This window comes from Equus caballus, chromosome 4, assembly GCF_041296265.1.
Source record: "Equus caballus isolate H_3958 breed thoroughbred chromosome 4, TB-T2T, whole genome shotgun sequence".
NCBI classification, from domain to species: Eukaryota; Metazoa; Chordata; class Mammalia; order Perissodactyla; family Equidae; genus Equus; species Equus caballus.
In genome coordinates this window covers 76332693-76359538 of record NC_091687.1, presented here as the reverse complement: position 1 = coordinate 76359538, position 26846 = coordinate 76332693, and positions in this window count along the sequence as shown.

Below are 26846 nucleotides of genomic sequence, written 5' to 3'. Positions count from 1 at the left end.
ATGCATTACATATAATACTTTTACTAAAGCAATAATAGTCTAATCAGGAACGTGAATGATGATGTAATCAGAAGGCACTCTTTTGAGAGAGGAACTGGAAGCGCATCAGTGAGATTTTTTTTTAAAAAAAGAAGGAATACGGTAAGATTAGACTGAGGATGAAAAGCCGTAATGAGGCTAGGTCCAGAATTTGTCCTATATTAAAGACACAAGACCAAGCAACTGTTTTGATGTTGCTCTTGTGTTTCATTTTTCTGTTTGTCTTTGTTTGTGGAGTCAGTTGGTCTTGGTAAGATCACTCAGCTTTCACAGCATTGCAGGGAGATCTGTGTTAAAAACCAGCTGTAACTATCCATTTCCCGCGGAGGAAAGATCCATAAATTACAGCTCAGGTTATTTGTCAGTTATGTAGTTTAAAAATTCTTTGGCAGATAGGATTAAAGTGTGAGAATTGATCCTGAACTCCAGCTGAGGGGCTTGTGAAATTATAAAGATAATATGTTCGCTACAACATCTCCTGCTGCCCAATTTAAAGGTGCTGTGTAGGAGGTCAGTGGAAAGGGAAGGCAGTAGTTGGATGGCACTATTTGAAATGTTTTAAATAAATGTTTTGTGAGAGACTAACGTATTATGTAAAGGAATAAATTTTTTTGGCTAAGCAGTATCTTCATCCAATAGTTCAATTTATGAACGAGAGATTCCACTTTGAGTCTTGGGTCTTCTGGTCAATCCAGTTTTCAGCAGAGCATACTTTTCCATGGTATAATTTTTAATGCCTTGTCTAATCTTTTTTTCTTAATGACTAATTAGAAAGGCTTTGTTTTCATTCATATTTTTTCCTCAACAAAATATTCTGTGGTCTAATAATTCTCACATAGAGAAATTGCTCACAACCTTCTGCATGGATACCTAATTATTTAATGGGCATATTTGCTGCTCAGAAGCAGTGCTGAATCTCTTATACATCCTAAGGTTGTCAAACTATAAGTTGGCTGGATGAACCAAAACAAAATGAAAAACATGACATCTCTGGGCTTTTCTTTGGAACATCCGGGTCTCTTGAAATCAGATGGTTAATTACACACAAAAGCCAAAGATCTTCATCAATTTGTTCCAGAAGGGTTTTAGGTCTTTATAAAGATGCATACAGAGTAACAAAGTAAAAATAATTTCCAATTTTTAGGAAGAATGCAGGAAAAAGAAAATGAAGGAGGAAGAAGGAATCAGAAATGAGGTCAGGACACAAGATGCATGAGGTGGTATCCACTTGCAAAAGATGAACTCAAAATGTGCTCTAAGCCTGTAACATCAAGGGAAAAATTGTATTTAATTACATACAAAGTTGACAGTATCTATGAGGAAAAAATGAAGCATTCGTACAGAACTCTGTCAAGTTTTGATTTGCAATCTGAGAGGAAGAGAGGGGATCCTTTAAAAAGAAACGAACAGTAAGCTCCCATCACTACGGAAGACATAGCAAGGAGTTTCCCTCACTGTGTCTAATGATGTCCGTCGTAGAGGCAGGTGACATAATGGCTGTGTTGTAAGAGGAATCTCAGGAGCGGGAGAGAATTAGGTGTTGAATTACCAATACGACTCCTAGCCAGGAAAGGTTGAGAGCCCCAAGGATGTCACCATAGTATTTCTTATTTATTGAAAAATAGATAGTAACAAAATAAACAGTACTGTGCACAAGATTTTTATGCTGTGATTTGTTTTATAGCTTAACAAGCAGGAATGGCCAAAGTTAAATCCTTGAAATTTAACGATGGTGGAGAGGAAAGAGCGCTGATTGGAGTGAAAGCTCCAGGATGTGAACTTCTGACAGTATCATGGTGCTGGGGCAGGTCATGGATGATCCGACTGACCCAGACTTCACATCTATAAAAAGGGGTTCATGATACCAATTCAGAAGGTTTTTGCGAAGATTCAGCAAAACATTGCTCATAAACAGCTTTTCATTACGTTATCTGGAATATTCTTTTCTTTATAGTAACTGAAAGATCTTTTAACTATATTTTGAAGATATATTTCAAGTAGATTGAAAATTGTTTTGTAGCAACCCCACATAGTTTATCTCTATGTGAATTCACAGTTATATAAATAGAGACCTACTGAAAGATATTTCAATTTTTATTAATAATAATACCCATAATTATTTGGGCTCCTAGATTGTGACAATCAATCTAGTAAATGCTTGATGTGTTTTCATCTTATGTAATCTTAAAACAACATTTATGAAGCAAGTATTATTACTCTACTCATTTCATAAATTGTGAAGTTAAAGAAATAAAGTTACTGAGTTGGGGTTAGAAATGTGAAGTTTGTCAAAAGAGATGAGGGCAAAACTAAGAGTTACTCTACAATGAAAAGGAAAAAAGAAATATTTAGATACAGAAAATGTCTGTTACACAATAAAATTAGACCCTTTTAAGTTATTGGTACTTACTCATATCAGATGTGGAGTCCCTTTACAAGAACACATTTGAAGGCCAATTTAAAAAAACTATGTTTAGACAACTAGAAGAACCCACAACGAAGAATACACAACTATGTACCGGGGGGCTTTGGGGAGAAAAAGGAAAGAATAAAATCTTTAAAAAAAAAAAACTATGTTTAGTATCTGGGAAAAGTTTTTAGGTAATTTGTTGAGCATCCCAATCTTTAATATTCAAAACCCCGGGAGCCCACAGCACGCCTCTGTATCTGATGTCCACCATTGAGAGGGCCACGCCCTGCTGCGGTTTTGCACCAAGGCCGTCTAATGGCTAATCTGAGCCTTAAAAATCCACATGCTCAGTTCCTAAACGGGCATTTTGTTGTGTATGTTTTTGGAAGAATCTTTTTTTCCTCTCAAATTAAAAAGTTAGTTTTTACATGATCCCAAATAAAAGTTCATCTTTACATAAATTCACAACTAGTCATTAGAATGGACACCATTTGCTTTCTTCATTTTTGGTCAAATTGCATTCCAAGAAGGAAGATCTACCTTGCTTTCTGTCCAGGCGTTCTGAAAATCCAGAGACAACGAACGAAATAGAGGGTTGAAGAATAAAATGCACTAAAGACACTAAAAAATGCCCTAAGTCATGATCATGTTACTTAGAACAGCACGTAGGTCCATAAGATTATAACAGGACAAATTAATTGTATTAGTTTGCCAGGACTGCACAACAAAGAACCACAGACTTAAAGAATAGAAATTCAATTTCTCACGATTCTGGAGGCCAGAAGTCCTAGATCAATATGTTATTAGGGTTAGTGTCTTCTGAGCTTGTATTTTGGTTTGCAGATGGCTGACTTCTTCCTGTGTCTTCACATTGTCTTCCCTCCCTAATCTCGTCTTGGTATAAGGACACCAGTCACACTGGATTAGGGCCCACCTTAATGACTTCCTTTCAATTTACTTGTCTTTTTAAATTTGCCTATTTCCAAACACAGTCACATTTTGAAGTACTAGGAGTTAGGACTTCAAATACAAATTTGGTGAAGAGGGACACAACATTAACATAGTGTAAATATAGAGAAAGAATGATACAATATGTCATAGCCTAAATATTTCTAAATAAATATTAAGACTAGTATTATAAATGTGCAGTAGTAAACACATACCAATAATAATTTAATAATTTTTATTGATTCATGATCTCAAAATGCCTGAAGAATATCAATTTGCTCTTATGTTAACAGTTGTTGTAATAGCCAGCTGCACAGGAGACTGGTTTCGTATTCCTGCCATGATCACCCAACCATCCTTATGTGTTTATTGCTAGGAGCTGAGAATCAAAAGAGAAAGAATGTACAGATCCTAGGGACCTAATATCTAATTGCAGCAACCGTGTGGATGTTTAAAAGAGAGAGCAGAATAAATAACAATACCAGTTTGCATGTCCTAAATTCCAAATGGAAGATTATCTGTCTCCCTAATTCTGAGGTCATACCAGCCAGCTCTGTGTTGATTTCTAAAGGATTCTAAGAGAAAACTAACATTATTTAAATACGCAGATAATTAGTCGCACAGAATTTCAGAAGAAGGAACAATAGTGATGCACCTTTTGAAGGCTCCTGATTTTAAATTGCTCGCTCTTCCTTCGCTTTTGAATGAGAGAGAAATAGAACGTTAAAAAATTTCCCCATTTATTTAAAAGTTCCATTATTTGGGATCCAATCAATTGAGGTTTTCCTGTATTAAGGAAATGATAATTAGATTAAGGTTTTTTTTATACTTAGTTGCTATGAATTCAGTAAATACATTTTCATGACCCAAGAGAAGGCAGGGCTGAGTTATTTTGACTACCTCAATCAGCTTTAATATCTTTTTACTGGCATGAAGATTTGAGCGAAATCAATTCCCTATTCCACTGTCAAAAGTGGGAGAGGAGGGGGGAAGAATTTTGGCTCCTTCTATGCATACAACTATTAACAGAAGTCTCTGATGGAGTAGATTAAAAACTACAACAATATTTTACAGTGGTCAAAATATTAAAGTATTTGATTTTGAGGGTAGAAAAACTTAACAGTGACTTTAATAAGATTTCTTGTTAGCATTTTCGTCTAGTAAACGCACATGATGTGTTAGTTTTAAGCACTCAGAGAGTCTGCCAAAAGAAGAGGTTAGTGGAGCAGGGTAGTATAATGGTTGAATCCCAAGCACCAGAATCAAAGTGCCTGGACATGAGCCCCTAACTTACTACTTGCATGTCTTTGGGCAAATTACTTTTTCTCTCTAATACCTTAGTTTCATCATCTGTAACTGGGGATAATAATGGTACCCGCTTCACAAAGTAACTATAAGGATTTAGTTATCAAATACATGAGGAAAACACTTGGCGCAAAATTAACAATGAATGTTAGCTATTATTGGTAGTCAATAATTTAGAATATATTTACATTTTGCTGACAGTTTCTAAGCAGTGATTTTCAACCTTCTCAGCGCATTAGAATGATCTGAGGATTTATTTACTTTTAATTCTGCTATCTGGCCTTACCCCCTAGAGATTTTGATTAACTTGGTCTTGGGTGAGACCCAGACGTCTGTGAGTTTTCAATGTTCCCCAAGTAATTCTCACATGCAGCCAGAGTTGACGAGATTGGATCCAAATAACCCACACAGATGCGCAACATCGGACAGCTCTGTCAGGGTCTGCGCCAGTCCTGGAGTAGTCCTCCCCAAACTGTATTTTGCATAACACGGGTGCACCAAGACGCTCCCTAAAACAAAAACAAGCAAACGTAACTTAAAAAGGATGGTGCAGAGTCAGCTAAGCTTGCTGATGTATATATCTCTTGAAGATTAATTTTTCACACTAGCATATCAAAAGATTTGAGAAGTCTTGGGGCCAGCCCAGCGGCACAGCGGTTAAGTTCGCACGTTCCCCATCAGCAGTCCAGGGTTCACTGGTTTGGATCCCAGGTGCAGACCTACGCACGACTTGTCAAGCCATGCTGTAGCAGGCGTCCCACATATAAAGTAGAGGAAGATGGGCATGGATGTTAGCTCAGGGCCAGTCTTCCTCAGCAAAATGAGGAGGATTGGCAGCAGAAGTTAGCTCAGGGCTAATCTTCCTCAAAAAAAAAAAAAAGATTTGAGAAGTCTTGCTTTAAGTAAATTTGTTTATTGCTGATGAACCTAGATTCCTCCCATATTTTTTGTAATAAGAAAACATTTGCTTGGGGAATATTTAGCTTTCTGCTCTACAACATAGTAAGTGTCGCCAACTATCCCGTTTGCCACAATATCAATTAATTAATGATTGTATAATTAATACAATATATATTTCTTAACATCTGCTAGTTCCAGGCTCTGTTCTAGGTACTAGGAATTTAAAGCTAAAACGCACAGGGTTGGGCCATTAGAATCACCCGTGGAGTCTTTTTTTAAATTACAGGCACCTCGACTTCACCTCGACCTACTGTTCTATGAGAGGGGACCTGCCAAGATGTATTCTTTAAACTTTCACTGGCATTCTGATCATGAGCTGGGTTTGGAAATCACTGATCCATAACCTAGCCTTTCATATTAAACCAATCTATTTTGCAAATATCAATGAAGAAAACAAAGCTAGAAAGAGAAACTAGTAACCAATCCTAGAAAAACGAGGGGGACAAAAGAGAATAGATGAGAAAGGAGAAGCAGGACAGCATGGAAATGCAATGGAGCTGAGCAATGTGCTCATGTGCTGCATATGTGTGTGCCTGTGCGTGAGGGTGCGTTTGTGTGTGTGTGTGATGAGATTGAGAACATTGGCTGGAGAGGGTGCAGGAAAAGAGGTAACTTTGGATCCATCATGGGCTGAGGAGGAACAGAGCTCTGCCCTTTATCAGAAAGTGATAACGAACACCTCCTGTCCCTCAGCTAAAAATATTGAAAGGCATAGAAGAGGTGGTAAACTGTGTGGGAAGAATAAAGTGATTATAAACTTGGGAATTGAATGATTTAAGACAATGGACTTCAAACTTGTTCTGACAGCAGAAGAGTTAGGGATCATCTTGCTCTTTAATGAACAATATGAAATATTGACATAATAGAATATATACAAGCACTAATTTTTCAAAGTCAGACATTACCATTTCCTAGTGGAAGCAGGTGATGAGGTGCAAGACAAATACAAAGGAAAAGGCCTTTGAGAATGTCATTGTGCTTCTTTGAATACAACTCTAATAAAGGTGGGATCTTGAATACTGTATTATTTCACTTACATGCGGAACGTAAAAAAAGTTAAACATAAAAACAGAAGGTGTAATGATGGTTGCCAGGGGCTGGGGAGCGAGGGAAATGGGGAGATGTTCGTCAAAGGGTACACACTTCCAGTTATAAGGTGGATAAGTTCTGGGGATCTAATGATCAGCATATTGATTATAGTTAACAATACCATGTTGTATGTATGAAAGTTCCTAAACAGTAGATCTCAAATGTTCTCACCACAAAAAAAAATCATAATTATATGAAGTGATGGGTGTGTTAACTAACCTTATTGTGGTAATCATTTCACAATATATATGTGTATTGAATCATTACATTGTACACCTTAAACTTACACTATGTTATACGTCAGTCATGTCTCAACAAAGCTGGGGGGAAAAGGTGGGGTCTTGTTAGGTTCCAGCATTTACATTTTGGGGGTTCCTTAGATATTTTGACTTTTAGGTGATATGCTTAACCACATTTCAGATTAAAACGTTACTTTATAGACTTGAGCCAGAGAAATCTTCCACTATATTGTGGGAATTTTGTGGGAAAAAGGTGCCCATTGTCCAAACATTAGATTTTATGGTTATAAGAATACAACTGCAACATTATAGAGACATGGTAGATACGACACAGATGTTGGAATTTCTATTTTGGGGAGGAATGCCTGCTTAAAACTGGATCATTTAGGAAGAAAACCAGGTTTATGTGATATTATATATAACTTTCAAAATTCACTTAGGAAGTTGGGAAATGAAATTAATTTTAACCTCAATCTCTGTGGAATATAGTTTGGATAGAGAGAAGACGTCAATGTCAGAGCTACCCAAACTGGTTCAGGAATGCTGTCCCCTACTTCTGCACAAAGGGAAGGCCCAGGTCATGGCTGCCATCTTCTGGTTTGCAATCAAGCGGGCTTTGGAACCACTCACAGTGGCTACTCCCTACCAGAAAACAGAGAATTTCAGGCAACATTGTGCCTGGGTTAGGAGAAGACACTTAAAGTCATGGATGTCTCATGGAATCCAAATGCTGAAAAAGCATTAGGTCCTGAATGCTGAGAAATGGCAGAGATTAAGTGAGGCTCTATTGGGAGGATTCTCTGAACTAAAGTGATCATGACTTGATTTCTTTGGAAGGCTTTATTTAGAACAAGTTTATAGAAGAGTGGGTAGGGGCTGAGATTTATAGCTGCAAATTAGTAAGAGGGTGAATGTCCTCTATCTCTGTGCTCACTATAAGCCTTTTTCAGCGGCCAGTAGACCACAACATTCATAAGTCTTGTTCTACTTCAAAGTTAAAGAAGAAACAAATTGTAGCCAAGATTTTTTAAGCACTCATGGACTTCTTTGTAACCCAAAGGGATCTCTCCAATTCTCTTTGTGGCTACCTTGGCCACACACCAAAAACAAGTCTGAATGATGGAGCTCAGGGTCAAGATGCAGGGAAGAATTTGGCACACCAGAAGGATGTTCTAGTCTCTAGTAGCTCCGAATAAGCTCTTTCTCCAATCTTCAAATAGAATTCCCTGTAACTCTGGAGCCAGGTCAGTTTTGGTTTGAAGGCTGAATGTCTTGATTTACTTTTATTCTGCAGGAATGTGTCATAATGAAATTCTCTATAAGCAACGGGCTACTTCTCCCTAGCATTTAGCTGACACCAACCACGAGTGAAATACATCCATTAATGACATGAACTGGGTGTAGAAAAAATACTATTTTTAGTTGTTCCAGTTGTGTGAGGGATGAAGAGAGCTAAGTGAGAGGCATAAGAGAAGCTGTGGGGACATGAAAATTATGGAGGAAACAAGAGGGGGTGTAGGAAACATTGCAGTGAGTTCTGAATTCGGGTGCATTTCATATTCTTGAAGAGATACAAATGAAGATTGAATTTCTCACTAGTGCTTTGGCTTGGGCCAAATGTAATACACAATTTGGGAGCTTCTGTCTAGGTTAGAGAAGATTTATTGAGTCCCATCTACTTTGGGCAAGCACTGGGTTAGGTAGATACTTCACGTATTTCCTATTCAGAACAACTTTATGAAGCAGAGAGAAGCAACTTCTTCTGTTTCTCTCCTCTTTCAGTGGCATAATCAAACTGTGAAACTAGGCTGGACTGATTCTATAGTATAAGTTATTTCCACTACACCAGGAAGTCATGAGTCATGCTCTGCTGATGTATGTTTTTTATTATGTCTAACTAGGAGCAGACTTTCAGAAGAGCTGACAGTAGTTATTAATTATTGTCAGAAGCAGCAGCTTAGTAGAAATTATTACCATGTATATTTGGTAAACGTTATTATTCAGGTAAACAATACTAAAAACCTCATTCAACAGGTCAATTCATTCAGCTACTTTGGCTGCATTTTGCCACCCACTCATCTTGGTTGGCTGCCATCATAAAGTACTTTTCAAAAGAACTACACATTTCACAGGGCACAATCTTATTTCTAGTCCACTCACTTCCATTATTAATATGTGCCATTAAATATTTTTCAAGACTAAATGCCTTTTCCATGTTGTATAATGAAGCAATGAAACATTTCATATCAAGTACACTTTTTTCAAGAACTGGAGCAGTTTCAAGTCTCCTTTAAAGGAAAAATTTAGTCCTTCCAAAAGGCACCCCCTTGGCCCACTGCTATGTGCAAGTGGGCTGGCCTTTTGAAAGAAAATATATTTTGAGTTCTTCAACTTTTACAACAGAGTATTAGTTCTCTATCACCCATATCTAGTTGGTAAAACCTGTGAATCTTCTTTCAGTTAGTAACACAAAGAAATAACTCATGAATTGACTTCCATTCTATACTTGTATAAAACTCATTGAGGGGCCAGCCCAGTGGCATAGTGGTTAAGTTTGTGTGCTCCATGAGTTCGGATCCCAGGTGTGGACATACACACTGCTCATTAAGCGATGATGTGGTGGCAACCCACATATAAAGTAGAGGAAGATTGGCACAGATATTAGAGCAGTGCCAATCTTCCTCAGCAAAAAAAAAAGAAAGAAAGAAAGAAAAAGAAAAGAAAAGAAAATTTAAAAACTCATTGAGATTGACTATCCATCTCTCTAGATTCTCAGAGCTTCATCCTCTAATAGGCCGCATCACCAGAAATCAACAGGCCTGGACTTTATTCTTGTAGCTCTCTGAAGCACTGTTGAGTGGTGCACAAGGTATGCACAGACTTGGGTTCCTGTTCTAGAGTCTCCACTGATGAAATACATGATTTTGAGAAAATTACTTATTCTTCTTGAGCCCAGTTTCCGCACCAGTAAGATAAATTTAGAAATTCAGTTCAGTTCAGCAAACATATTTAGCATATATATTAGGGCTCACATTTTGTGCTGGAGTTAGGCATAAAAAAATTCATTTAGTGGCCCATATGTCTTATGAACATACACTGTATGTTAGGCCTTGTCTTAAGGGTTGAGGAAATCTTTGAACAAAGCTGAAAAATTCTCTGTCCTCACAGCTTGTATTTTAGTAAAATACAAGTAAAATTTTCTGAATAGAAAATAAATGAGAAAAACAAGAACTAATTCAATATAAATTCAGGTAAGTGATAGGAGCTATGAAGAAAATAAAGCAGAATGAGCAGGTGACTTTCTGGGAATGTGGCTGCTTTAGGATCAGTAGCCAGGAAAGATCCCATGCAGGAGGTGGACATTTGAGAGAGATATGAATGATAGAGAAGGTGGTCAAGAAATTCTGTATTCAAGGAGTTTATAGTCTGGCAGGGGATAGAGAAACAAAAGCACAATTTCAGTAAGTCCTAGGAGGGAGGTATCCACATAGAGATTTCTTGGGAAGATGTGTTTAAGCAATGTAAAGTGCCTCACACAAAGTTATGCACAGATAGGTACTTACCAAATCAATATAAGAGAATTTTCACGATGACTTCTAAATCAGAAAACATTTGGCCTAATTAGATGCGTAAGGAGTGTATGCTTTCTTTTTTGAGACCATGAAAATTATGTAACATGACAGACTTCTCTTTTCTCTTGCTTCTAGTACCAGCTATGGTGCTTGGTTTCTACCATTAACCTCTATTTTCTTGTTGTGTCTTTATTTCTAATTGTCTTTATTGTTATTTTAATGTCACAAGCTGTCTCTATTTTTTTTAAATATCTAGACAGGGAATAAATGTTTTTTTAAAATAAAAAAATATTCATTCACTCCAGTTACTTTTGTTTCTGCTATTTAAAAGAAGTGCATGGTATTTGAAGTGGAAAAATAGTCTTACTATCGTCCTATTCCAGTTAGGCCTCATTTCCAGTATCTTGGATATGAGATAGGAAAGAGGTTATTAAATAAAATTGCATTAACTCACTCTGTGACTTTGCCATCAGATATTTGGGGTTTTTTCAAAGCACATAATCTATAGTAAAACTTTATTAATGTAACCTTATTGGGATAGAAGTCAATATAAACCATTAATAAATCTGAAATACGGACTATCTTTAAACACACATATAACTCAGTGGTTAAAAACATGCACTTTGGGCTTAGACACTCTGAGGACCAAATACTGTCTCCTGCACTTACTGATTGTGGCCTTGGTGTGTGTTTCCATGTCTCTGGGTCTCATCTGTACAATGTGAGAAATAACATATACCTCATAGGATTCTGTTGAGGCTGAAGACATTATAAACATTCAATAATGTTTGTAAAGTGCTTAGCAAAATCCATAGCAGGTAACGAAAGTAGAAATTATTATTCAGATTCCATATCAATTTTATCACATGTTCTATGGAAGTCTATATCCCGGTATACACTATCAGAGAAAAATGAAGTCTTCCAAGACTAATAACTTTTGCCAAGGATTACAGTATATCAACAACCAGAGTTTTTAGAATCCCTCATCATAGTTCAAGCATAAGCAGCAAATCGGATGTGCCTGGACAGATTCTAACCACAAAAGATCCAATCATAACCATATAGTTAGATAGAGGCTAGGGGGCTAATGATGGGAGAAAGGCCAGCAGGTGGTGTTTTTAGTGTAAGGAAATGGGAATAGACCAAAGATAAGCCTGGAACTTCAAGAGAAAGGGAGGATGTGAGTACTGCTGGCTAAAGCAATGGGACTAAGTCTAAGAACTAGATCGCCTTCGATCGGCCTGGGCACAGGAGCACGCAAAGTGAAGTGGCAGCATCTGCTGGGGAGTGGGGCAGGAGGTGGACCGGGATTGGCTTGACCTGGCAGTGAGCATAGGGAAGCCCCACTAGAGCAAACCAGGTCCAGGGAAAGCAATTTCAGTTCCTGCAGGGATTCAGGCACAAAAGCAGGATTCCAGCTTGCAAGTCACAGGACCTAAGCAAACCTCGATTCAGAGTGCATCTCGTAACTGTCTATCTTTTCCCTCCATAGAAAAAGACATGCTCCGGAGTCTAGCATAAGGTTAAATGGCCTCAGCAGTAAAATTTCTCAGTGGAAGCCCAGTAGCTTAATGAGTCACACAAGATATAGAGACAAATTTGAAAGCCCTGAGAGTGGCTGTTGTATAAATAAATGGAACACAAAGGCTTTCAGTCGTTCAGGGTTTACAAAGATGGTATACACAGCAAGGGGAGGTTAGTTAATTTTCTGATGCCTGTTATTTTTTTTAGTAGTTTACTACTCATAGATTCAATTTCTATTTCTCTAATTTTTAAAACCTGATATATAAAATTTGAGGAGCCAGATAAGCATCAAAAAGCAATGGTAACAACTCGGATGGCTGGAATGGCAAGAAGTCTCAATTTTCTTTCTATTTATATGTGTGCAAAATAAATAAATAAAACCCTTAACCACCTGAAAGATTATCTTCTGCCTGAGGAATTTTGTGTTTATAATCTGACATTGATAAAATCCCCACTAGAAATGTGTTTATTGTACCTAGTGACTAATAGAAAGGAATAGAAACCCTAGTCCTTTGGCGAAGATACAACTATAGAGATGATGGATGTCTGGAGCAGGGAGAAGCATCTATTAAACTAGTCATAGTTGACACCTTGTTCCAGCACATAATGTTTGGCACTTACTCATAGGTTACTAAAATGATTATGTGCTCAAGAGTGAATCCATGCCGACAAACCAAACTTTCACTAACGAAAAGGGAGCCTGTTATTTTAAAGAGTGATTCAAACTTAGATTTAGCTTTAAAGTTAGCATAGTTTATATTAATAAAAACAAGGGAACTTTCAGCATTGAGACTCAATAAATAAATCGATAGCCTTTTTTTCATTGTTCTTTTTAAGCTGGCAGCGGTGAAGTCAAATTAGACTTAATAAAAGCTTACAGTACAATGTGATGCAGACCGTCTAACTGAACCATGATTCTCTAATTCAAAAAAATGTAATCCTATTTCAGATAAGGTAAACAGGGCTGCCAGAAAGGCTCAACACATCAATCAAGCAATAAGAAATATAAGGATTGTCATATTTTCTAAAGAAAAAACAGTAACTAATTCTTCTTAAAGGTTCTCTCATGGTCCTGTAAACTGGATTGCGACTTGGACTGCAAGTCATCGTTTAACCATTAGCAGAAACAACTGAAAATAGCAGAGGAGACCCTGCCCCTCCTCCTGGGCAGAGAAGGTCGATTTCTATGGGTAGAAGTGGGAGTAGCAGCATTAGCGCCTCTCGAGTTTTTCTAGACAAGATTGGATTCTGACTTCAGAAGCCAAGAGCATAAAGAGATGGCAAAGAGTTTTGACAACAGATCCAGGCACAGGGGGATGACAAGGAAGAGGCTGTCTACCACATGCGCTGTTTGTGTATGGGCCATTCTGAAACACTGCCCTCCTGGGCTCTTATAACACATCTCGGAGAACAAATGCTTGTTCAAAACAATATCAAAGAATTATAACGTCTTATTTAAAAATCTTTAACCAATTAAAAATGTATACTTATTCAGCTTAGGAGTCATACATTCAAACATTTCAGTATTTTTCGCCAACTACTGCATTATTTAAATTGATATGCTCAAAGCATGAAAAAATGATGAAGACTCTAGGGTAGGCCAGCATCCTATAAGAATGTCCAAATATCCTGTTTCTTTAACTCATACTTTCTCAATCAACACAAATCAACAAACACTTATTGCCCTCCCAAGGACCTTTGGGTGCAAAGAAGGTCAAAATGTGGTTATGTGGTGGAAGAATTTTTGGCTAGTAGAAAAGGGAGAAATATATATGCATTCAACAAGACCCAAAGTGATTACAGCATAAGTGTGTTACATCCATGACAAGTAAGTGGAGTGCTGACAGCCCCAAGAGGCCTTCCTTTCTATTCAAGCCAGAACTTGCTTCAAAAACACAAAGAACAATGGTGTTGTAAGAAAGACGAATGACCAAGGAACCCTATTAAGTTCTTTCTTACTCACTTCCAGAGGAGTGAGTAATTCATCACTTCTGCAGAAAATTACGTACAAGGAAAAGGAAGACAAGGCAACCCATAGTTTCTTTTCCATTTGGTCCTTCCTTACTCAGGACAAAAGTAGAGAGTGTTGGTAGAATGTGCAGATATTAAGAAGTGAAATAAAAACAGTTGAGTTAGTTTTGTGCCGTATTTCTACTATACTGTAAGAACTAAATACATGTATGCATGTACAAGCTGTGAAATACGAATTGCGTAATTTTGGTGAATCTGGATATGGATTAAATGCTCTTACAATTTTCACTTAACACACATTGCACAACATAAAAATCAATGGTAAAATTCATGATAATTTAAAATTTTAATTTTTTCTTACTTAGAACAATAAATTGCAAAAACAAAAACAAAAAACCATGATGCATCAAAAGAGAGATCACTGAAGAAAGAAAAAGCTTTATATTTTTGTACATTTATTGGCACCTTTTCCTGCTTTTTGAAGAAGGAAGCCAATATTTTCATTTGCAACTGTGCTCCCAAAATTATGTAGCCCACCCTACTGATCCATAGGAGTACTTATTGAGGGACCGGCCCTGTGGCTGAGTGGTTAAGTTTGCGCACACCATTTCAGTGGCCCAAGGTTTGCTGGTTTGGATCCTGGGCACGGACCTACACACTACTCATCAAGCCATGATGTGGCGGCATCCCACATAGAAGAACTTGAATGACTTACAACTAGGATATACAACTATGTGCTGGGGCATTGGAGACAAAAAAAAAAAAAAAAAAAGAGGAAGATTGGCAACAGATGTTAGCTCAAGGCCAATCTTCCTAAAAAAAAAGAAGTTAAAAAAAAAGTACTTGTTGAATGAGTAGAATTGTTATGCATTTACTATGTGGCTAGGGCTATGTGAAGCCCTCTACATAAATGGTCTTATTTTATGCTCACAATAACCTATTAAAATAGATACTACTGTTACTATTTAACAGATGAGAAAACTAAGGATTAGAAAGATTAAATAATTTAGCCAATATCTTAAAGCTTATTAGTAAAAAAGTAGGGTTCAAACTAGAATTCAGATCTATAGGATCGCAAAGCCCTTCTCTTGATGACTTCGCTGTAGTTCCTCCCAGAAGCCAGTCTCATCCTAACCTTACCTTGGGCTACTGGGAGTATTCCAGAACGGGTCCAAGGTGCTCTTCCAGACCAAAATGAACCAAGAATGCTGACCCCATTTCTACCTTAATCTGAAAGACTCTCAAAAGGCTCTATTTCTGTGCCTACACCCAAATTATCACATACATTCATGTAAATAATTCATGTTTGGGTAGATGCCAGACACCGATTAAATCTAGAATTTCCCAGAGTATTTCAATACTTGCGTCTCAGAGACGGGGGAAACTTTCAATCTTATTTTGACGTCTTCTTTAGCCCTCCAACATGAAGACCATTTCATTAGGATCTTTTAAGTACTTCTGACTATATTCTAGAGCACCAAGAAACAATGTCTTTCAGCATTTTATTCATCTTTGCCCAAATCTCACTGGCAAATACAAGTATATCTTTCATCCGTGGTGTTGGATAAAAGCCTCTGTCTGGACACGCATGGTGTTTAAAATATTTTAAATAATGTTCACTATGGTAACAATATGTTTGAAGTTTCTGTCATTTGGACATTAAAATGTTCAATTAGAGGGTGAAATACAGTACCATACTCTTGAGTATTTAGTATTAATGGAAGGGAAAAAAATCAGCTTGTGATCATATATCAAACATCTCTTGTTTGTATGTTAGCATTTGTTCGAAGATAGAATCTATTTATTTAACATATTTGTGATTAAATGTATGTTACCATATAGTTTTTAAATCAAATATTTACTTTTAGTATAGATTTTTAGATAAAACTATTTATTACCATAAACCCATTTTGAGATCAGATGTGTTGTAATGGGTTCAGTATGTATAATGGGGCCTAATCACAGGCACTTACCTTCTCTCTATTTCAAGGTGCAGAGCTCCAGATAATTACATGGTAATACATTCATACATCATGCGTTATAAAAGATTTTCAAATACTTCTAATTTTGTTGACATTAACATCCTCAAATATCTATATTCACTTTTTCCTTGTTCAGTATTAGATCCACCATAGGTACAAAATTTAGTGACAGACCCGCTTGGATATTCTTTAATTTGGACTCACAATAAAATAAGTCAGTTAATTGCAAACTTCTCTAACTTTTAAATTCTACTGTTAGAGAAGTCAGTTGCTTTTGCTCTTAATATAAGCAAAGAAACAATAAGAGAAAAACTGGTAATTCTCTTAGCCTCAATTTCCTTATTTGTAATGTGAAGGCAAATAAACTTGATGACTTCCAAGGGACTCTCCCTCTCTATGAATCTAGAAAGTTCATTTTTCTCCTCCAACATGAACAACATATTTTCACCCTTCACTATTCTCTGGCTATTAATATTACTTCTGGTCATTTAATTTGCTCAAAAATATATTAAATTACCAAAATAATTCAAGCAAAAGAAAAAATACCCATGTTCATTATAATCAGTAGCATTATTTAGGTGAATAAATATTTTCTTTTGTTTTTTCATTTACCTCAATTCCTTGCCTCACTCTAGGCAGGTATATCAATAATGTGTATGGTACTGTTTTTAAAAAGTGTCAATCACCATCTACTTTTGCCATATGATAAGAAATTTTTTTCCCATCTCTTGGTTCATTACATGATGGTCTATAAATGTTTTCCTGGTGAAGGAAGGAAGAGTAAAAGAAAGAATAGAATTTTGGGTTATCCTGAAAGCAGTATAAGGCACTTTTACAGATAATATATTTCCAGTAAAAAAAAATAATAAGGGTGCAATTATGACACCAGAAGTGTTTTGAGCATGTATGTGCATGTATGTGTGTGTGTGTGTGTGTGTGTGTGTGTGCGTGTGTGTGTGCGTGTTGGAGAGACAGGGGAAAAGAAAAAAAAACACCAAAAAAAGAGAGAGAATAAGAAAAAAATGCAAACAAATTATTCTCTCACAACTTTCCAAAGTAAGATTCAAGATGTTGCGATATATCAGCGACCACCCTTCCTCAGTCTCATAAATGAAAACATGATATATACTTAGAAAAATAATTGAAATAATTTCCATACTTATTCTAAGTATTTAGAGCAGTTGTTCTCAACCCCAGCTGCACATTAGAATCATCCAGAAAGCTTTTAAAAATTTTCTGAGCCTCACCTCAGATCAATTAAAATCAGATACTGGGCGGGACTGGACATTCCTACTGTTTTAAAAGCTCCCTTAGGGATCCTAATGTGCAGCCAGGGTTGAGAGCATTGATTTCGAGTAAACCCTATTATACAGTGCAGTTAGAAAGATGTATTTAAATTTTAAGTGAGAGGGCCATTTTTTTAAAGAGTTTGAAGTCACCTTACAAAACTGATGATATATTCTGTCCATTCTTCAATTATGACCCAAACCAGATATCAAAAGGACCTGAGGCCATGCTGAGTTTGTGGGATTATGAGTCAGTGATCACACAGCAGCCTTGAAAGGAGCACATCCCTTGATGTGCACCGGGCCTCTTTCCACGGTGGCCATCTCTCCAGGTAAGCTCCGGAGACAAACCACCCTGCCTGGCACGGACTCTTCTTTGAGCTCCTTTTTTTTTTCCTGTTTGAAATGGTTAAATTGAGGTAAAAATGTAATATTCATGTGATACATTGAAGCTCCCTAGACTGGAAATTTTTATTTCTTTGCCAAAGGAAGCTAGAACAGTTTTCAGGCAAAAATATTAAAATAAAAATTGCCTACATATTTAAATCCCTCTTTTATTTGGTTTCTTACCAAAGTGAAATGTGACCTGCAGCTTGGAGGTCGCTCCCAGAATTAATAATCTCCAGGTGTATTCAAAACCATTAATTGCCTCTGAAGGGAGCAAAAAGGCTTCCCAGAATCCTGCTATTTGAAGGAGAGATTCTGAGCGCCGTGTTTGCTGCTTCAGTGAGTTCCCATGGCCAAGGTATTCATGTTGTGCTTAAACTATGAAGCTTGAAAGGAATAACTTGGGCAGAGAACTTTGTTGTACTAGCATGAGTGCACTGAAGGCCTTGTAAAGAAGACTGTTTGAATTACATGTATGTTAAACAGTTTCAGAAGAACTGTTTCCACTTTAGGTTTTTGCACAATAAACCCTAAATTGCACTTTTGACTACTGAGCTGAGTCTTTTAACTTGCTTTTTTCCAAAATAATAAATCCCCCTAATGATGACTGTGCAGCACTGTCACACACTGACACAGTCTATTTCTTCAACCCCTATGTCATTAAAAGATGCAACTTACTTACTTATGATGATTAATAATAATGAAATATGGATGAAGAAATAAATTATACAAATGCTGCACTGTACATAATAGGGAGAGAGAGAAATTGCCAGGCCCTGATTACCTGTCCCCCACTACAAACAACGGACAGCAGAACATTTCTCTCCAGCTGATTTTCCTCTGGGATCATAACTTAGGAAGCAGGATATGAGAAAGTTTGGAAGGTGTTTTGACAGATTCAAATTCTTTTTTAATTGTGGATTTGTAAAACTCGGCTTCTCCCCCCGTCTGGCTTTTACCATTGCCGTCACGTCACATTATTTAAGGCAGCCCAGAACGCCTGAGTCAATGCCGTCTGACGGGATGTGTCAAATGCTTTTGTCTTAGCTGACACAGAAATACCACATCCCCTCCCAGTGCTTTTCCAGAATATCCATAACTTAACATTTAGGATGTGCGTGCTGAGCAGGGTAAGTGAGGAGCACGTCTCGTGGTATAAACAGCGTGGGTGGCTGTGAAACAGGGTCAAGATGGTCAGGAGGCAATTGGTTCAGAGACAGATCATCACTGTAGCATGCTTATGATTCTTGATCATTCATGGTGCTTCTGCTTCCTCTGTAGTATGTTTCTTATTAGGGAAAGAAATTAAGACATAAACAAGCCCAAGTCCCCTAATTTTCACATTTGATAAACAAATGGATGCAATTTAAAAAAAATACAAATCATTGCTTCCACCAAATTTTAAGTGAGTTAACCCCTCTGCTAAAGCTGAAATTCCATAGACTGGTTGCGGAAATTCATAGAAGGCTGTAATTTCTCTTGTATACGTTTTTCAGTTGATCAGACATAAACAATGTTCCTTTCACCGATAAGAGGATCCTGTCACCTTGTTTTCAGAAGGCCTGGTTTACATTGACTGGGGAAAGTCGCCATTTGAAAAAGCTAATAGAATCTTGGAAATACCTGAAACAAAAAGAAGACCACTGCTTCACTCGCCAACAGGATGGCATGCTCAATTCACGGGACCCTTGAAGAATACATAAGACCATTTCTAACCAAATCACAGGCTCTCTGCTGTTTTTAGCTATTTCCAAAGCCTTTTGTCAAATTAATCTTTTCATTGACGTTACACACACACACAACAGATGTTCTTACAGATAAATTATGTGCTAGAGAGAGAAACATGACACTTTTAGGAGATAAATATTAAACTAAGTCAAAACAAAATATGGAGCTGACAATCCCTGTAGTAATTTCTGTTGTAATGGAAGGCCTTGATTATTTTGGATTCATTTTTGTCAGACGGAGTTCATAAAAAATTTAGAATTCACTGTAGATGAAGTCAGTTTATAACTGTAGGTTATTAGTGATTTTATTGATTACTGTGTGTCCCTCCGTTAGAACGTAAACTCTCTGAAAGTGGCTATGAATTTGCCTTTTTTTTTACTAGAGTTTACCCAACACTTGGCACATAGTGATTTCTCAGAAAATTGAATTTAACACAAGAAATTAAAAAATCTCACCATGAAGGGAAAAGACATCTGAATCTTCTGTTTTATATTATCGGTGGCTTATTTGAGAATTAGATCTACCAGTAGGTACTTCTAAATGAAACTGGAATATGTTATAAAAATATCCCATAAGATTAATAAGTATCTTTCATTCATCAGAAGGCAAAGGTATATAAGCAATCTTGTTATTTTTATTGCTGATGGCCTTCCTGTCTAATTCATAGTATTTTAAAGCTCTAAAAAAGAAAGCTGAATGGCCCACTATTTTATAATTCATCTCAACTTAAATTTCAGAATTTTTCTGTTAATTTACCTTAATCATTTTATTACTTAATTAAACCTTTTTATCTAGTCCATGTAAAGTCTAGATCATAGGAAATAAATTTGAAAAATAGATGCCTTAAAATAAGTCACCATTTGATAGTAGTTATTGAACTTATATTTGCATAAGTTTCATTTTGGATGACTGTCAAAAATATAGATTTCTAGGTTCCAACTCCAGGGCCATTAGGTCTGGACTGAGGACTAGGAATCTGCATTTTTAATTAATAATGTACCTTGATCCCGAGGTATGAGGAGAATACTCTGTAAAATACTGCCCTCGTGGTTTAGGCTTAAATTCATCTTTCATTTGGGGGAAAAGGGAGTAAAAGTTCTTCAATAGAACTTTTAATTATACAGGTGTGTCCTATTCTGCCCTGGAGACCATCAGTCAGTGGATGATCTTCTTTGCATAAATAGTGGTCCGTCTTGGGGGCAGACCTTCTGAAAATTGTTTCCCCTTTTGAAAATGGTTGGTTTATTTCCCTTTCTATAGCTCTAAGAAGAATGGGGACTTTGGTTATGGACGAGATAGACTTGCTGAAGCACACAGCCATTGGACATAACTAAAGTGACCCTTCTAACAGCAGCAAGTCAGGCCTGAGGAGAGAGACAGCCAGAGACAGCTCCAGCCAGGGACCCGGCCTAACGCCCCTGCGAGGATTTTGTTTTCTTCTCCTGGTCTGTAAAACTCTTCTGTTGTCTCCCTACATGAAGTGCATCCGCTTCTTCAGGCAAATCATCATGATACCTCGTTTGATTTTCTCCAAAGCACTAATTATCATTTGAAATGTTCATATTTATGTTTGTTTACTTGATTCTTATTTGCTTCTCCAAATAAAATGTAAATGCTATAAAAGCAGAATACTTACCTGTCTTTTACAGGCAAATATGAATCAAGAGAAGATGGACATAAAGTAACAACAATTACAAATCCTAAGAATAAAATTACAATCATGGAAATAACAATATTTTCTAAAATCCCTTAATAGTCGGGATAAACTTTAGACTTGACTTTGTTAAAGAGAGAATTGGTGAATTAGAAAGTAATACTGGGATATTTTATTTCTAGGCTGTGTAATCATTTTTGCTATTGTTGTCATTGTTATTATTTTTGTTTTATGTCCATCTGTTCCCGATTCATATGTGCCTGAAGAAGACAGGCAAGTTTACTGATTTCATGGTATTTACATATTAGTGGGAGACACAAATAAGAAGCAAGTAAACAAATGTATGAATGTGAGGATTTCTAATGTTGGGTAGCGCTCTGAAGAAAATCGAACTGAATAGTGGGATAATTTTCTGGAGGAGCAGATGCACTTTATATATGGTGGCAACAGCAGTTTTACAAAGTAGGAGAAAAAAAATCCTCTCGGAGTCCTTAGGCCAGGCCCCTCCCCGCAGCTCTCTCCTGCTGCCTCTCTCTTGTTTAACTCAAGTATGTGGATCATCTGGAGTCTACTTTCATCGTGTGCCTTTTCTCTTGGGTTTATTAATATGCATGGTAATTTTTTAAACTGAATACCAAACACTTTCATTAAAAAATGGCAGAGGCTCTTGATGGTTTTGTCCTTCTCAGCTAGGAAGATAGAATAAAGGCTTTACCACCTTAATCCATTTAGGAGCTGAACTGAGTTGAGTCTGTGTTGAAGTTTTGGCAAGGTTCTCTGTATCTCTGGTTTGCTTCAACTCTTAAGGCACGGTCCTCCTGGAATTCCAACTGAGATCCTAGTAGTCTACTAGGGCCTCTCTCCTTACAGGTACTGACCTCTAATCTTTGTCTCTTCCATATCACAGACTGCCAAAATCTCCACTGTGTTTTGCAGAAAATTTCTGCAAAGCTACTTAGCCTCCTGCCCCACACACAGAATTTGACAAATGACTTGAGAGAAAATTGGCTCTGTGTCAGGCTTAGCTCTCTCTTCCCTGCTCCCTAGGATCTTGGCCTCTCCAGTCTTTCTACCTCTGCAAGACCACCAAAAGCTTTCCCGATTTCTTCACTTCTTCTGCCTAAAGAAGACCAGAGTCTCATGATTTGCTTTACTCTCAGAATCAGCAAATTTGTCTAGGGAAAAATTGGCTGAACAGCGTTAACTCACTTGTCCCTTTTCTCTGGAATCTTGGCAGTTCTAGTTTCAGTTGCCTTAGCAGCTCCCTAATGCCTTTATGCAGATGTCTTCTGTATTAGATTATGCTTGTTCCTGGCTGAAGTACTAGTCTTCTGGAAAGTACTACTACATACCCAGAAGTGAAAGTCTCCTGAGACATCATTTTTATTAGTTATTTACTGTTGTGTAACAAATTATATTAAAACTTAGTGACTTAAAAAAACTAATAAGCATTCATTCCCTCACAGTTTCTGTGCACAAATTCTGTGGGTTAGGAGCAGTATAGCTGGGCGGTTCTGGCTCAAGTCTCTCGTGAAGCTGCAGTCAAAATGTTGTTCTGAGCGGGACAATGCCTCCAACATGGCCCATCTCCATGATTGGCAAGCATTTGCTGGCTATTGTGAGGAAGCCTCTGTGCATTTTCACATAGGGCTGCTCCAGTGTCCTCATGACACAGCAGCTGGCTTCCCCCATAATAAGTGAATCAAGAATGAGCGAAAGGAAAGTGGCAATGTCTTCTGTGACTGAGACTTGGAAGTCACCCTCTTTCTGCAGTACTCTATAGGTTACACATATCAGTCCTGTTAAATCTGAAAAGGGCTACACAAAGAGTAAACAACAGGAAACAAGAATCCTTATCGGTAGGGGCTATCTTGGAGACTGGCTCCCACAATTTTTAAAAGAAAATTCTGCATGTAGACATAGATGTCTAAGAATTTGTTTTGCTGCAGTAATGAAGCAATCCAAAATAACTACAAAATTTAAAGAAAGCCTTTTGAAAATGAAAAATCATTTGGAACACAAGTTGTCATCTTTTGGTTTATCTCTTTTGCAAGTTTGAACTTTCATATATTAGATTTTCTTACAAAAAGGGACACCTCTAGTTAGTTTTAAATACAAAACAAATGCTTAATTTTCTTTAATAACTGCTTTTATTAAACGAAAATAATTTTCTACTAGGCAAACGTTTAGTGTTAGTTAAAAGTAATGAGGGGCTGTTCCACAAGAAAAGCATTATAATTAATCTTTCCTTTAACAAAAGTTAAATTAATAACCATAATTAATACACATCACATTTTGTCTGCTTTATTATAAAAAATGGACACCCATATCTTCTTATTGTTTTTGATGAGATGAACTAAGGAGTTCCTCCAGAGGATTCGTTTTCCCAATGTGCTCTTATGTGATAAAAAAAAAATTGAAAAACTTCACAGAAGAAAGCACTTTTAAAATATGTATTAGCAGTATTCTCAAAATATTCTGAAAGTCACTATGGGAGCATTTCCTTCAAGTTCCCGTGCATAAATCACTTTGCGTGCTCTCCAAATATCAGAGGAAGAGATGTCAGCAAATAGCTTCCCAAATACAAGATATTTTTGTAGTTAAATATTTCATTTCTGCATGAGTGGCCGTGAACATCTATGGATTTAATGGGCATCTGTAGTCTATGCGGCACAATAATAGGTATGTAAAATTGAATATTATCTCATTCAGATAAAAGATATGAGAGTAACGTGAGAATTATCAACAAGTTAAAACATTTTATGTTCATTTTTATTACCTTCAGAATAACTATAGAGTAAATGTCTCCGATATAAATTTTCTTTCTTCAGCAGAACTATAGGGTAAATGTTTCCAATATAAATTGTCTTTCTTCTTCTAAACTCGAAGAAGGCAGGACTATGTTTCATTACAAGCATCAATAGATGTTGATATATTAATGTTTCTTTTTTAAAAAATCTGATTTTATAACTATGCTTCTTTGGGAATTTGGTTCATATTCAGAACTTTCCTCTCTTTTCCCATGTTAATTGGAAACATGGGATTAATTGTTATTTTTTCAATTATTACTATTTAACAAACGCTTATATCGTGTTCATCATGCACTGGGTATTTCATATAGGCTAACTCGTTTAATCCTCATGGCAATTCTGTAAGGTAAGTGCTTTCCTTCTCAATTTATAGCAGGTAAAACTGGAGCACAGAGTGATTGGGTGACTTGCTCAAGGTCACACAGCTAACAAATGGCATACCTGGGGTGTGAATCTCAGCAGTCAGGCTCCAGAGCCTGTGGCCTAACCATTTATACTGCACTGCCCCTCCCAATGATGACCTCAATTAAGTTGCATACCTGAGAACTGATCGTTTCATTTCATGTTTGTTGTTGATCTTTGCCAATAACTGCAATACCTATTGAACCCTCAAGATACACGATGGAACAGGTTGCCTATGAAGTTATTAAAAGCTGAATTCCCAATTTCAACAGCAAGTGTTCCCACTGCTGGGTGGTCGGAGAGCCTGCCTGGCAGGAGAACACAGGGATACAGCTTCCTGTAAAGGAACTAGAAAGGATCAAGCCTGCCCAGTACACAGGCACCATAAGCACCACAGCACACACTGAAAGCACATCTCTCTTCTTTTTTTCACACAAGGAATGCTAATTTCCCCAGGAAGGGAACCAAAGCTGAAAAATTACACTTTACTCCTACCCAAAGCTTTTTTATCTTGATTATTGTATAAATGGGAGCAGGTAGTAGTATTTTCATTTTATAGAAGGGAAAATTGAGACAAAGTGAGATCTTACTGAAGGAGAGGTTTTCAGTGACCTATAAAGACTTAAAACAAGAAGCAAAATTGCCCTTAGTTCCCATAGTACTCTGGAAGCATCTAAAGCCAGACTTTTTCCCATTTATATTTGTGAATATTTGTATCTACTTAGCCGAAGGCTATTTTATTTCACCAGTATTATGCTTAGGAGTTAAAAGTAGAGGTGACATGGTACAGTTTCTGTGTACTGGGGATATTCCCCCAGTCCTGGAAGCTCCTCTCTTAGTTTTCTGGCATTTATAATCTTAGTTTCTATCACTAAAAAGTCATGCTTGTGGCTAGGAGGTGGGGAGCAGGGTGTGAAGGGAGATGTGGCATGGGAATACTAAACATTAATAATTTACACTTGTGTAAATTCTCCTGGAAGTTGATTTTTCCAGGGAGAGAATTAAGTAAGCAGGGGGTCACTGGGAACCAAAAAGAAAGTTTGCTCAGAAGAGGAACAGAGGCAAAACTGAGAAACAGCCCAGAAGGCAGCACCTAAAGACCCAAAGAGAAACTGCCTCACTTTTATTCTGTGTGAAAGAGAATTAGAGTGAAAGCAAGCCAAATTGAATTAGTCTTTATTAATTGAGAAAGAATAGTCACGGTAATTTTGACTACAGAAACCTACCTGCATAGTATTAGAGTATTAAATGCAAAAATGCTAGATCGTCATTCAAAACTATAAATAAGCTTAAGTAGTTGAACTCAGGTACAACTCAAACCCCAGGCCAGTAGCTTCTAAAATAGACTCAACAAATTATGCTGAGCACTGTTAACATGCAAAGCAAGGCAGGTACTGTGGAAACAGAAAGTGGGCCCCAAAATGCTTCCATTTGCTTCTGAAGTACTACCAAGAGCAAGTCTGGAGTCCTGCTAAGGCTTTGCTTGGGAAGAGAGTCTAGATGTGGGGTGAAATCATCTGCAAGGATTTGTCTTTTGCTTAATTCGTAAGGTAAAGAATGAAACCATAAAATAGTCATAATGTGGACTTAATAGAAGCCTTGGATTGGGACTTCATTCTGCAAGAACAGAGAATGATTTTTCTGGTGTAACAGTCTCCTGGAAATGCTAGCAGTCCAGAAAAATACAGCAAATATGATCATTTCATGGCTACCATATAGCAGTCCTAGCAGAGGGTATAAGGTTTACTTACAAGAAATATTAAAGGTGGAATATTTGTCTGTTTCACATATTAACCATATATGACTGTCAAGAACTGTGAAGGGTCTGAAATTTACCCTACTTACAAGTCAACAAGATAGCCTGTCACAGGTTCATAGATTCTGGTAGAAGACAAGAGCCTCTGGGTCAGAGACAAAGAACCCTTTATTACTCACAGCAATAGCAGTAGCCGGAGTATCAGCATTTGTGCCAGTTCCCCAAGTTCCAATTCCACAGAGCAATGCAAAGAGAGCCAGGTGATGCCTAAACACACAGTGAACTGTTACAGGAGAGGAACCCCAAGCTTAGGGAACCCAAATCGTTTATAAAGGGCAGTAAGCCTGCCTGACCTTTGCTACAAAGGGAGACACCATCTCTATCTTTCAAGTCTGTTTGCCAAATAAACCTCCTTGAAAAGGTAATCTGGAAAAAAGGCAGACAGTGCCTCTGTTCATGAGACATGCAGAAACACAAGAGATCCAAAAAGAATTGTCTAACAATAGGAGAGAGCTTACCATCTTCTATTTAGACTTCCAAATCTTTTAGTAATATTTATACATACTTTTCTTTCATTCAAAAAAAATGAGGCAGCAGACGAGAAAAATCCCTCAGTAATAAATTTCCAACACTAAAAATGCAGACTTACTGGACATTATGGTTCTACTCCGTTATCCAGTCTACTTCACCCTCATTGTGGAATGGGATGTTTTTGGGTACAAGTGTTGCTATCCTCAGCTCCTGAGTGGTCTAAGACTGGGATACACCAGTCAGCAAAATCCAT